Below are 13895 nucleotides of genomic sequence, written 5' to 3'. Positions count from 1 at the left end.
TTGTTTGGGGTTTTTCCTTCTGTGCTACTAGGTTAATATATTATCTAAAAAGATAACCTTCTTCATTGCCGAATGCTTGAGGGAAGTGTTGAATTCCCATTCTTCTTGCATGACATCCTTTTGGTTCTCATTAAAAGATGACTGCATGTCTCTGTTTCTTATCATCTCTGTTTTATTCTTCAACTCTCAACAGGAGTGATGTGCACTGTGGTGAGCAAATGCTTCCTCTGTCTGTCTTGCTGATTTGAGATCTACTCCTATGAAGTGATCTGTCAGGCTGCCCTTGGTTAGAATGTGGTTTTACTTTCAGATTAGAAATCAAATGACGGATCAAACAAGAAGCAGCTAAGCAATGGTTTACTTTATATCAGACCAGCAAAACCTACTTGTTAATTCCCTGTAAATAAGGTAATGTTCAATACAGTGAGGTAAAAGCTGTTGAAAATCGAGCCACTTCTGAATGGCATTTATCCTGAATCACAGCTAATCTGATGTAATGACCTCTTAATACAGAAGCAAAGAAGTTCTCCAGGGCAAAAGAAGGTGTCTCAGTAATTTTCAGCATCAATGCACTACCTAAAGTGAAGGATAAAGAAGAGGTATTAGGCAGGCAAGATAATAACCCATAGCTGGTAGCCTGATCATAGTTACTAGTATATAGTTTTGCATAAATTACTTTATACAGATGATTTTTCACATCAGTAAAACTGCATTTAATATTTAAACCCAACTTTGTGATTTTCTATTCCACAGAGGTATTTATGACTATGAAAAGAAATCAGAGGCTTTAGAAATTCAGAATGTACTAAAAGGCATAAAATCTAACATTTTCTTATTTGAAAGATAACTAATAGCAGCTGCATCTATGTTGTGTCATAAAGAAGTGATGCAAGTACTTACCGATCTGTGCTCATTTGTTTTAAAGTATAGTATATGAAGATCTATGCACCTGCTTTATTTTTGAAAATGGCTACCAAACCTGACATGTAAAAATTTTTTTCTGTAGCAGCTACTTCCAAGATTTCATTGCCTGATTTATTTTGGTAGAATTATATTTGAAAATTGAATAGGGAAGGGAAAACCATGGAGCAGTAGAATTCTTTTAAAAAATTCAAATGTGCCTCAAGTGATGTGACAAAAGGATGCAACTTGAAATAAAATAAGTGATTTTAGTTTATATAGTCTTCAGTTTGTTTTTGTTCAACAGCACTTATAAGAATTGTTTGTATGATGTTAGACAGTCTTAGACAGGAGTTAATTAAATAAGCCTATTTCTAGAGGAAAAATAAAACGGTACTGAAGGGAAAATTAATGTGGCCTCTGTCTGTATTTTATTTAGGAAGTTAATCCTACAAGGAACTGCATGGTCCTCATTCAGTGAGCCCTGGCTGGGTGTATTTGTATGGGTAAGGAGAAAATATTGGAAGATACAGATTCTTGATTTAGTTTTTCTAAATCCTTCAAAGATTTCTAACTTTTATCCTAAATTTTTTCTGAGCCATCAGAATCTGCAAATTTATCTGAGAATTGCTTGAAAATCTACAGTAAGTCTGCTATTATTTCCTACCCCTTCTTGCTCTGGGATGGCTGTTAAGAGCAGTTTGTCTGTCTTAATGGAGTTTTAGCACTTTTCTCTCCCGGGAGAAATGAAACTGATGGGAAAAACAGGAAACCAAATATCTGAGCAACTTCAAAACCATTTGTGGTTTTGGTTTTAGAAATATGAAGCTTTTTTTAGGTGGAGGCACACATCTATTTTTCTGAAGCAATTTACAAGCCCATAAAAAGTTCATCAAACCAATGACCGTTAGTTGCTCCATTGTTATCCACACATTGCTGTGTTTAGATCACATAAATGCTACAGTAATATAGGTTAAAATTATTTGAATAAAACTGAAGTGATCCATTTCTTGAGAACTAAACATTAATCAAACAGTTGAACAATCTATAAATCTTTTCCTGCTGTCACATGGATAAATATAACAGCTCTAGAACTGGGTCACTGTCAGGCGAGGGCAGTAGGGAAATCTGTTTAATGGAACAGTGTAATTGGGAACTGAGTTGTTATTGGAAAACACCTGTTTCTTCCATTATTTCAGTAATATGAATATACTCTAGCGATCACATTTCCCATTTTTTAAAATTAAAGTTATAGGAAGAGAGCCCTCTTCAGCTTTGCTAAATCCTGGAAGAGCGCTCACAGATGGCTGAGAGTGTGTAATAGCTGAGAAAAGACATACTGTAGAGAGGATTTAGGATTGTCTGAGATGAGTCAAGTAATGGTTTCCCTGGTTCATGATATCCTCTAAATTTCTGCTATAGATTAGATTAAAATAGCTCATAGAAACTCATTTTAGGGATCATAAGGAGGTACCATTAATATTCATGGGCTAGATAAGATGCCTGAAGCAGGACAAGGTTTTTTTTAATTACACTTAAATAATCCTTTTCTACAGTTTGCCGAGATGTTTTCTGAGGTTAGTCCTCTTCTTAAAAATTAATAATAAAGGAAAGTAATATATAATAAACTACATTTTAAGTGACTTCTGCTTGTGTCTGATTAAAACTTACCCGAAGAAAAAAGTATATCTGAACCAAGGCCTTGTGCCAGTAAAAGACAAAGTGTTTTGCCCTGTTTTTTCTCAAATAACTGTGGCTTTTATGTTTAGGTATACTTATCAGAAGAAGAAAGTCCCCCAGAATAGGTGTTGGAAAAGAAAAAAAATTTCTTCTGCTGTAGGAATCAATTTTCCTCCATATGAAAATAGAACCAGGAGGAGTTTCCAGGGCCATTTAGTCCCATCAAAAACATTGTACACACCCTTGCAGGTTGAATTTCAGGTTGTATATTTTAAATATTACACACACACACACAGAGTACTTGCATAGAGAAGCTGTTTCAAAATAACTCACATCTGATACTAAAATAAGAGCGTGAAACAACTTCATGTGTCAAGTCAGGCACTGTTTTGTAAATTTCTTGATTTTATACTGGAATAAAATTAGTTTCTATCTTTAGTGCAACATACACTCAAATGAGACAGAAGCAAGTGTCATTAGGTTATGCATTCTGTTGCTCAAAGTATGAACAACTTTGAGAAGACAGTTCTGAATACCTAATGTGTGTAATGGAAGGTAATAATACATAGAAATACAAAAGAAGAGGGCAATTGAACTCCAGGATGCATATTAATTTCCTTATCATATCTGGATTTTCTATTCGGTCAGCTATGTTTATATACTGAATGGACAGCTTTAAAGGTCTTGGCTTGACTACTGTTCTACTTAAGCTTGTATTGGTGACATTTCAGAGTAAGCATAAACTCATAATTTGCAATTCTCATCATAAAAACAAAGGTGGCTTTATTTTATAATATGTAAAAATGCAAAACAATGAGGTCTAATATTACTACATTCATTTGAACTTCTTCATCTATGATTCAGGGAAGTGTCTAAACAAATAAGCTGCATGGTGAAGTACTGCTAGTACTGTAGACCCACTTAGCCTTAGTCTTACTCATCAGTGAACCAAATAAGAAAGGTAATTATTATGATCAGTACCACTGTTTTTTAGATACTGCAATGAGACAATTTGTTTTACACAAGCTGTTTAATTGTATTCTAGAAACTGTCATTGCTGAGCAAGTTTTTGTGCAGTAAATGATTCACTAAATCCGTTTAGCTGTCTGTTTGCCAGTTATCCACAAGCAGCTCTGTTCACAGAACATCACTGAGTTTTTTTATTGTTCCCTGTGTCACTGCAAGAGTCTCATGTTCGGTGATTTTGTCTCTTAATTCACTGATTTATAAGGTATTGAGGAACAAGACTGAAATCAAGGTTTGACTAATCTATATTTAGAGATTGTTAAAGATTGTTTAACAGATTGTTAAAACTAAGTTGCACTTACTTGAAAGAAGGAAGCAAAGGCTCATACATGTCCACTGAAAGTTTATAGAAAGGCTTTTCTTAATCAACTTTAAACAGTAAAGCACCACTATGAATGCTAGTAGAGTTAGAATAAACAGGGTGGTGAGAATATAAAATCAAAGTGGCTGAATTTATTTTAGGGAATATATTTTAAGTGTTTGCTCAGCAGTTATAACTACCAGTCAACTGCATTACAATAGACAATGTAAAAATGAAAATTTTATTAACCCTTTGAGCCAGTTAGTAACTCTTATATAAATGAAGTTTTGCACTGGGTTTCATTAAGGGGAGAAATGTTCTTCTATTAAATGAGCAGATAAGTAAAAACTGAGAGCAATTTAGAACTAAGTAAGTGGTCTCTTGTAAATTCTCTGCCTACTCCATGCTTCATCTACAGCTTTTATGATAAGTGTTTGTGCAGAACATTAATTAAAGATATTTTTATCATAGCACCATTTTGGGTAGGACACAGCTGTGTGTACCTCATGGCAGATGGCTTTGTTTCTTTTAAGTTTACTGACAAAGAAGCATCCAGAAACGTGTAAAATAGTAAGAAGATTTCAAACTGGGAAATCAGCAACAGAGCATAAACAGATACATTTTTGACTAAATAATATTATGTGTAGCATTCAGGCCAAATGGGAAAAATGGTGTGGTGTATTAGACTTTGAAAGGATTTTTTTCCTATGTCATCAAGACAGTGAATCAGAATTTTTTAATAGCACTGACTGTTATTAATTTGCTACCACTGAAATACACTGTTATGTTTCAGTGTGTTGCATGTTGTGTTCTTCTTTTCCAAATATATTGACTGTAACAATATCCTCTAATAATACTATGTTTACTTCCTCCTAATGCCTTCATGTTCCTTTTTTACCTTATTCTCCCAATATATGGTGCCTATGTCAGAGAGTAAACACTGTTTCTCTGAGTATATAGATTCTATTTATCTTTCTTGTTTTTGAAAGAAGTGTAGAACTGTACTCATAATTTCTTATATACTTGCAGTAACTTCATTTGAATTGTGTTTTCTGACTTCTGATCTGTTACCAGAGTTCTGGACTCTGAGACCAGAAGAAGAGTAAGCTTCTTAAGTCCTGTGGGAATAACTTTTCCATGTGTTCTCATATATAATTTTCACCACCATTGTACAAGAGTACATTTTTCCTGCTTTCCTTGCTGCTTTTTTTTACCAGAGTGCCAAGGAGATGGATGATAGTGGCAGTAGACTATGGAATTAGTGAGAGCTCTTTGGCAGCTATTATGCAGTGTATCAATTTGCTGTGCTAAGATTTGGAGTATATTAGCTCTTACAAAATTTTTCATTGCCATTCATAACATCAACTGAGTTTTTCTGGAGTGTAAACATGGTAGCACAAAACGTTACCCATGCAATGGAATTTAAAATCTTCATCAAGATGTGCCTGAGAATGAAAACACTACAGGAGGTACTCCGAAACTTCTTCAGGAAGCATTTCAGTTTTCTGTGGGCTGTAGACATTCAAGGTGCCCATAATAGCTTTCTTCCTAGACTTGAAGATTATGAGAAGGGTGTAAGAAACTGTCTTGTGGGAGCCAGAAAATACAGTCCTGTTTCCATTCTTGAGATGTGAGAGAAATCACAGGCTGTGCAGAAAAAAGTAAATTCAGCTCAGAGGGTTTACTTTGCTACTAAAAGTATCAGGGCAGGTGATAAATCATATTTCAGCCTGTCAACAGACTCTAAAGTTAGTTTTTAAGAATCTTACTGATTGTTAACAAAAAATACATTCCTACATTGTTTCTTGGAAACCATAGCTTGATGCTGTTTTCCAGGATCATGATGGCTTGGCATGATTAAATGCAGTGGTGTGAAGCATGTGACATTTAAAGACATTTTTGTTCTTTTCATCATGGTGGCTGTTTCACAGCTGTTGAAACAGCACCTCATTTTTCTTTCCGAACTTTCTTTGAATATACTGTGACTCAATGCACTCTGTTGGAGATTCAAGAGAAATAATTTCCCCTTCACTCCTTATAATTGCCTGGATATGGGCTTCTGGACAGCAGGCAATGGCATGTTATGTATACTCCTATTAGTGCCAGATATTCTACTACAAGTTGGCACTGAGTGTTGATAAGCCCCTACAACGTTCAAGTTCTTTGATAGCTATCTTCAGGAGATCTACAGCTGAATGTGGATGAACAAACGTGGAAAAGAATGTACTTTACCTGTTAACAGACAATGTTCTTCCAGTTTAAAACTGAAATTTGAAAATCCAGGAGCTTTTAGCTTCATGGCTTTATCCACTTCTGCTATAGGGATGGAGTCTTCCAGACCTTCATGATTAAGATCATGAACACATTATTTCACTGCATTCTTAAAGGAAGATATTCTATGTAAAAACTTACTTCTGAATAAAGTCAGTCTAGTTTCTCTTTTGTATTGCTAACACAACTGTAAAACTTACAGATTGAACACCCAGAAGTTACACGCTTGAGCTTCAGATGTACCAGATGGTTGTGGAGAGACAAATCAGCTTCTTTTTAGGAAGTACCTCACTTTTGTGTGAAACAAAGTCCAGTCACTAGATTGAGCTATAAGTTCTAATTTAGAAGAGTACATAATAAATTCTCTAGAATGTATTGCAACAGGAATATCAGATATCGTCAAAAGCTGATTTTCTAGTACACTAGCACTGACATCCTGAATCAGACTGGTGTTCATCTGGTCCTGTGGTATGTATCCAGCTTGAGAAATTAGTGGCTTCAGTCAAACGTACAGACATGGTGAGCAGACATAGTACAATCTGCCTTTATAAAATGGAACATATAGATGTCTCTGATTTTCATGTTCCCTGAACCCTAACAAGTACTACATATTCCAGTGTATGTTACCATTCACTGTGGTCACCCTGCATACTCTTCATATTAGTTTACATGTTGGGTTCTGTTCTAATCTATTTCAGTTTTGATCCTACTATACTCAGTTCATCCTTTGCTAGTGAGTTTCACAGATCAGTTGTCTTTGGTGAGTATGATCACACCACCCCCCTGTTTCAGCTGTACAGTTCTGGGCAGCTTGCAGGATTGGACAGTGGCATCTGAAGTCTGAGTCAATAGATCCATACTACTGATGAAAATACTATGTTTGGCAGGATGCCTAGTTGCTCATATACTAGTGGGATAGTCCCTTAAATCAGTAAAAAAATCCAGAATTAACATATTAAGAAGGTGGCTTGTCTAAAATGTGCAACAGTAAGGACCACTAGTGAAAGCTGTCAGGAGGTTTAGATCAACTGGAAGATTCTTTCCATCTGGATTTTTGATGTGTTTTAGGCTTTTTATCTGGAAACTCCTGTGCATCTTTTGTTTCTTTTAAACCTCTGCAAGCAGTGCTGCATTTTACTCTGGGTTGTGATAAACAGAAAGGAGTTGAAAGTAAAAAATATCTTTTAGAATTCCAGATCAAGGTATTTTACTCTGAAATACAAATCAAACCCTGAACAGACAGAACAGACCGGAAAAATTTTCCTGTTTTACATGGATGCCATACCAATGCCTGTAGCTTCAGGCTGGGAGAGAGTCAATTCCAAATTCCTTGAAGCCAGGCAGACCCTCAGAGGAGCCTCATGGCAGGCGTTTGGGAGCTTACCGAGAGGCTGTTTGGTCCTCTGCTCTGTCTGCCTCTGTGCAGACTTTCTTGGCTGCTGGATTCTGCCTCTGTCTGTGCCTCAACCATAAATGCATGCAGTAATCTTCTAGCATCAATCAGTAGCTGCTGGATGTTATACTTTCTCTAGCTGCTATTTCTTTCACTCACATATACCATGATTGTTTTTTTAGCTAAGGTGTACCAAGTTTTAAACAGAAAGATATGATAAACCACAGTGAAAAGCATTTTAGGAGGGAGTTCAGGCATAACGACTCTTTCTCTTGTAGAGTCTACTTACGCTAGTACAGGATGCTATTTCATGCTCTCTAATCATCAGGTGGTAAGATACATAATTTTGAGACTGGATGCTTCTTCTAAAAGATGTATTTTCCTTCATTCAAAAGTTATTGATGAGTAATGCAGAGTACAGTGATGGCTTAATGTAGGAATTATTTGAAACTGTATAGCCTGATAATGAATGTGGCCTCTGGCCTTCCAGACTATGAAACTCTGAAAATGGTGATAAACACCATCAGGTGAGACTAAGAGATGTATTTAACACAAAACAAGTTTCAAATAACTCTGCCAAAAAAAGTTATGTGACTTATGTTCTAGAAAGTTCTCTCTTTTCTGACTAGGAACACAACACAGTGTAAAAGGGCTGCTCTGCTGTATGCAAAGATAGGGAGACAACCTATAGCAGAGGTGGTGAAGGGGACCTTGGTTGTGCTTGGGAGAGGTGGTGGGATTTATCATGAACTGGGAAGTGTGTGAGGAAGGTGTTCTCTGGCTGGATTCATCAGCTCATAGCGTTGGGCAGCTGCTGTGTCACTACCCACTGCACTTGGACAGCAGGGACTCAAACATTCTGAAAAGTGAATTATAGATATAGTATCTTGCTAAACAGTGCAGCCAGAAAGATGTATGGAAAGATGAATACATAACTAGAAAGTCCTGCTGTGATTTAGAAAAAAAGTATTTTTGTTAAAGCAGGTATAATTCTTCAGCTGGTATTAATCAGTAGCTTAAATGAAGCTGTGCTAATTTACTCCAGCTGGATATCTGGTCTGTTACTTGCTAGTTTGTGTCAAATACCCAGCCCCGCGATCATCATCCCCAGAAACCATTCAGCTCCTTATTTAGAGCATAAAGATCTGAGAGAAGTTAGAAATTCTGATTGCAAGAGTCTGACCCAGCTGACTTCATTGATAACACATGTGACAGAGGTTTGGTAAACTAAATATGGAGAGATAAAAAAAAAACCCAACCCTCCAACTCAATAAAGACAAAGCTTTCCCCCCCCCCCCCCCCCCCCCCCAAGGGAGAAAAAGCAGCCCAACTCTTATATCCACATACTGTTCAGAATTAAAAGGACTCTCAAGTTATTAAAGCCAGTTTTACCATTGGAAGAAAGCATTACAAATCTCGTCAAATGTATTTTTAAACTAAAATACAGGACATAAAATCCAATGTGAAGAAAAAGATCTGTCAGAGTCTATGAATCAAGTCTTCTAATACAAGGACAATCACAGTGGAAAGATTTACACAAAATCTCATGCCATGAAGCTACTCATTCTGATACTTTTCTTACCAGATGTCTTGATATTTCACAAGCATGAGAAAATCCTGGCTTCTATTTCAGCATTGTGCAAGCTGTCTGAAAAGGTTATGAATCTGATCACAAAACACAAAAAAGCCAATCACTGTATTGATGAAAACAGTGATAGGTTTTTCATTTGTGCTACCCAGTCAAGAAAGCGCATACTCACTTGGACTGAATAGAATTTGCAATGCTTTATTAGAAAGAAAGGAGGTAACTGAAACCTTTCTGATTGAATTGCAGGTCATAAAGATAATGTTACTACTGTTTTCTAATGTCTGTATCGGCTATTTGAAGTCTCTAGCTTGCTGTAAATACTGTATGATTTGATTGGCAGAGAATAGTATTAATATATTAAATACTATCCAGCAGTCTGACAGGACATTCCTGAAGTTCTGGTCCCTGATAAAGCAGCAAGATGGTCAGAGGCCCAACAATATGATAAGACTGTAATGAACAAACCGAGGTTTGCATAAAGAACCTCACCTTGTAAGAATGACGTTGTGATAATTGCCTTATTTTGCATTAACGTGACAGAGAGACGATAAAATAAACAGGACCTTCCAATACCAGTACTTAAACTCTGTGCGACTAGGGTTTGAGCCAGAATCCATAGTGTCAGCTCAATGAATTTTATACAACATTCACTATTGTGTAACACAATGAAGTTTAACAGTAAAAAAGAAGCAGAATTAGTAGTTCAGTTTCTTTGCTTAAAAATTCTCTGGTATTCATTGGTCTTGGGTCACAAAAGCCCAAGATTCAAGTACTAAAGAAAATGTGAAGACTATAATTGTGACATTCTATTTTCATGAGGAAAAAGTTTTGCTCAGAACAACCAGCAAGACTGATGAAGCAATTCCAGAGAACTTACCCATTTCTTCTTCCAAAACTCAATGAAAACTGAAGGAAGCATAACAGATTCTATAGTTCAGCTGAAATAAAAAACTTCTGAGGAATGGGATTGAAGGAAGAACAATGACAACTTCTTCAAATTATTTGGTCTCTAGATTTAATTATATAATTTAATTATTTTCCTGGATGCACATTTGTCATTTGTTATTTCCGTACTACAGAAAAGGTGTATTTGTAGCATTTTTTCTTATATGCACAAAAATACCAAGTGCAGTAAGTCATGACAGCCCAAATACAGCTAATTATGAATATGTTGCAAAATAGTGGCAAATCTTTTGTGCTAATAATCTTTTGAAATTAGGTACTGCTGATTAGATAACATATGAAGATGACTGATCTTGCTAATCCCAGATGATTATTTGTTCATGCAATTTGGCATAGTTTGTTAGGAGGGTATTACAGGTTAGTGACAAGGAGTATTGATAAATGAACATACTGAAGCTTGCAGAATGATTTCTGAAGTTGTTACTTGGTCTGCTTTCTTACATGGCACATACTGATTCTGACCATTTTAAAACTGATTCATCTTTTGAAAAATGACAGTGAAGTTAACTATTCACCTGTTGATGGTCAGCCAAGTGAGGCAACAAACAAGTAGTAGAAAATGTGTTCTCCAGACTGTATGTCTCTGTTTTCTTTAATCGTGTATCACATAGCAATTTGTGTGTCTGCTTTCAAGTATTTTGAGCAACAGTTTTTGTTTGGCATGTTTTTGAAATCAAATTTGGCTTCAATTCAGACACAATCTTGCTCAAACCACAGTAGTTTTTTATTGTTTGTTTGTTTGTTTTTTTTAAATAACTAGTTTGAGGAATGCAAGTCATACCCATCTAAATATTTCTTGTACATCCAGTAACTGAAAAACTAGATAATGCTCTCAAATACAATTCCAGCTCTTGTTCATGAAGCTTTCTCACATCTGTGAATTTTGTGTTAGCTACAGCTAGAAAGAACACTCTAATCAGCAGAATTTAAAAGCAATTGTGTAACTTTGATTTGTTTGCTTCAGTGTGACTTCACCTTTTTTCCCTAGTCTGCTCTTCTTTTTTTTTTTTTTTCTTGTTTCTCCTTTTTTTCTGGTTCTTTCTCTGCTTCCCCCTCCCACGTTCTTTTTGGGCTAGGGTTGCTTAGCAGCAGGAGAATTGCTGTGTTTTTGTGCATTCTGCATTTTTGCCACTCCATTTAATGGGGCCATATTGGCTTTCTCCCTTGTTGGTACACTGTGGGTCAAGTGTAGGCGTGTGCATGCTTTACAAATTTATCCCCATCATTGCTAATGTCTGTCCAAGATGTTAGTAGCTGGTGGTTTTGTTTGAGGGACACTTTATGCTGTAATTCTGGAGTGCAAATCACTTTTTGTTTCTTTTGTTCATTTATAATGAGAGACTGAAATGGAGCTTAAATAATTCCTTCAATGAATACATTAACCAGACTCTTCTATTGTGGCTGTTTAAGAACTGAAAATAATTAGCACAAAGCCACATTTCCGTCACAAAGCTTTAAAAGAAATCAGGGCATTACCATTAAGATAATAATGAATTCAGTCTCTGTGGAAAGGGAGGGAGGAAAGAAAAAAAAGATTAAATATATTTCAAGACAAGCAGCAAGATTTCTGGTGGGAACATTTCACCACTGAATAAAACATCCCCTTGGGAAATAAATTGTTATTTGGGTTTGTTTTTTGAGGCATTTTGTGAGTACCTTCAGAGAAGCCAAATAAGAACCTCCTTCTCTAAAAATTCTAAACCTACAAACCCACTACGAACAGTAGCCATTTTCCTAAGAGACAGGCTGTTAATTCAGAAACAATATTATCATCTCTGTTTGGAAAGACTGGAATCAGAATGCAATATTGTTGATATTCAGGTCTCAGAAAAATATTTATTTTCCACAACAGTAAATATTTGGTTGGTTTTGTTTGTTTCTGTCATATGACTTATCCTTCCCAGGATATGCAATCCTATTTTGACATGTCAGAAGAAGATACTGCAGCAGTGAAAATGCTAGTTTAGGATTGACTTAATTTCTAAATCTAGACTTTTTCCCATTCTTCCATTTAAAAGAAAATTGGCAAGCTGAGAATCAAAGTCATAAAAAGTAAGGCTTGTAAGGCAAGAAATAGCTATTAACTGTCCATGTCAAGGAAAGCTGGGAACCCAACCTCTAAAGGTTGCCTTCCAAAAAAGAAAATAAATCTGCTTGAACAAAGAGAACTCCCCTTTAAACCAGACTAACAGGAAAGATTGGAATAAATCCTTTGGATAGCAGCTAGCTTAGACCTGAAACAGTCTTTTCTACCATCAGTAGAGATGCTGAACTTCTTCCAAGGGCAATAAAGAATTGAAGGTAAGAGAAAAACAGAGTGAACATCCCAAGAATCTTACTACTTTCTTACAAGCTTTCTACTTGCTGTGACTGCATGAGAGTTATGGTACAATCATGTGAATTTTATCCTCCTTTCTCATGTAGTGTTAAATTTTTTCTATATAATGACATCATGCCAGCAGGTGACTGTCAAGCATGCTAGTAACGGAGATGCCAATTTGAAAGCTATCTACACCCACATAAGCATATTTGTCACTGGGCTGTGGGGTCACTGGGATTTTAACCTCGTCACCTGTGGCAGATTTATTACAATAGCCCACAGTTTCCTTTAATTTTGTTACAGTGGCCTAGAAATGAAATATATCATCTGGTCTGAACTCACAAAAATGAAAAGAAAAAAATTTTTTGTTTTATTCTTGCAAGAAAACCATTTATTTGGACTGAATCCAAACACAAAATTTTATAGAAGGGAAGGGGTTTTTCATGTGGAGAACAATCATCTTCACAGCTCTAGTTCAAATCTGTGAGAATGCAATAGTAAAAGAGAAAGAAAAAGCTAAGCTGGATGTATTACTACTGCCTAACAATCACATATTTTGTATTGGAGTCTACTTTATCTCTCAATTCACATTAGACATGGGTTCTTCTAGTGTCTGATTTAAAGCAAAAGCTGACTTCATGACAGTGAAAGCTTCAAATTATCAACTGTGTTACAAATGCATTGACATAGCTTCTCTGATTATCTAGGCCTGAATATTTCCCTATGGGGACCTAGAAAATTTGTTTGGAAAAGTCAGAATAATTCTGCAGGACCATGGTATTAATGTGTAATACAGAAGCATAGTGTTTGGAGAGTGATGTCCCTAATTAAGGGTAATATCTCCTTTTGCATGTACTCCTCTGAAAAACATAGTGTGCTCATACCCAAGACGTTCCCAGAAGGAAATATATTGAATAGTTTTTAAATTGTGCATAGCTTTCTGGCTCTCCATGGAGGCATGAAAACTGTTCAGAATGATTAATAGTGGCAGAATCAGTCTGTAATATCTCTGTGTATTTTCAGTTCTTACATGGACTTTGGTAAAGACAAACAGCTTTCAGAATTCAGATTTGGAGCCAGGCTATAACTGCTTCTAAATCTGGGACCTGGTGTTGGGCTTGTACCCCTCTCTACCCATCCTAATTCCATTTTGGAGGATAAAGTAAAAGAAAATTTGGATCAAAACTGCAGCACAAAACCATGGAAGATTAAGAGCAATGATAATTTTCTTGTTTCAGAAATCCCTATGAGATGTTGCTAAACATTTGCTTGAGGCACCAGTGCACACTAATTGAGTTTATTTGGTGGTTAGAAGCTGCTTAGACTCACCTGTGAGTCTTCTAGGATGTCTTTCCTTCTTCCTTCCACACACCTGATTGTAACTTGCAGGGCAAAGGGATACACTAGAGCTCTTGTCACCCATATAAATGTGTGACACTCTTTCACTTTTAAA

The sequence above is a fragment of the Falco peregrinus genome, chromosome Z (assembly GCF_023634155.1).
Source record: "Falco peregrinus isolate bFalPer1 chromosome Z, bFalPer1.pri, whole genome shotgun sequence".
NCBI lineage: Eukaryota > Metazoa > Chordata > Aves > Falconiformes > Falconidae > Falco > Falco peregrinus.
Note: the sequence above shows the minus strand (reverse complement) of the source record.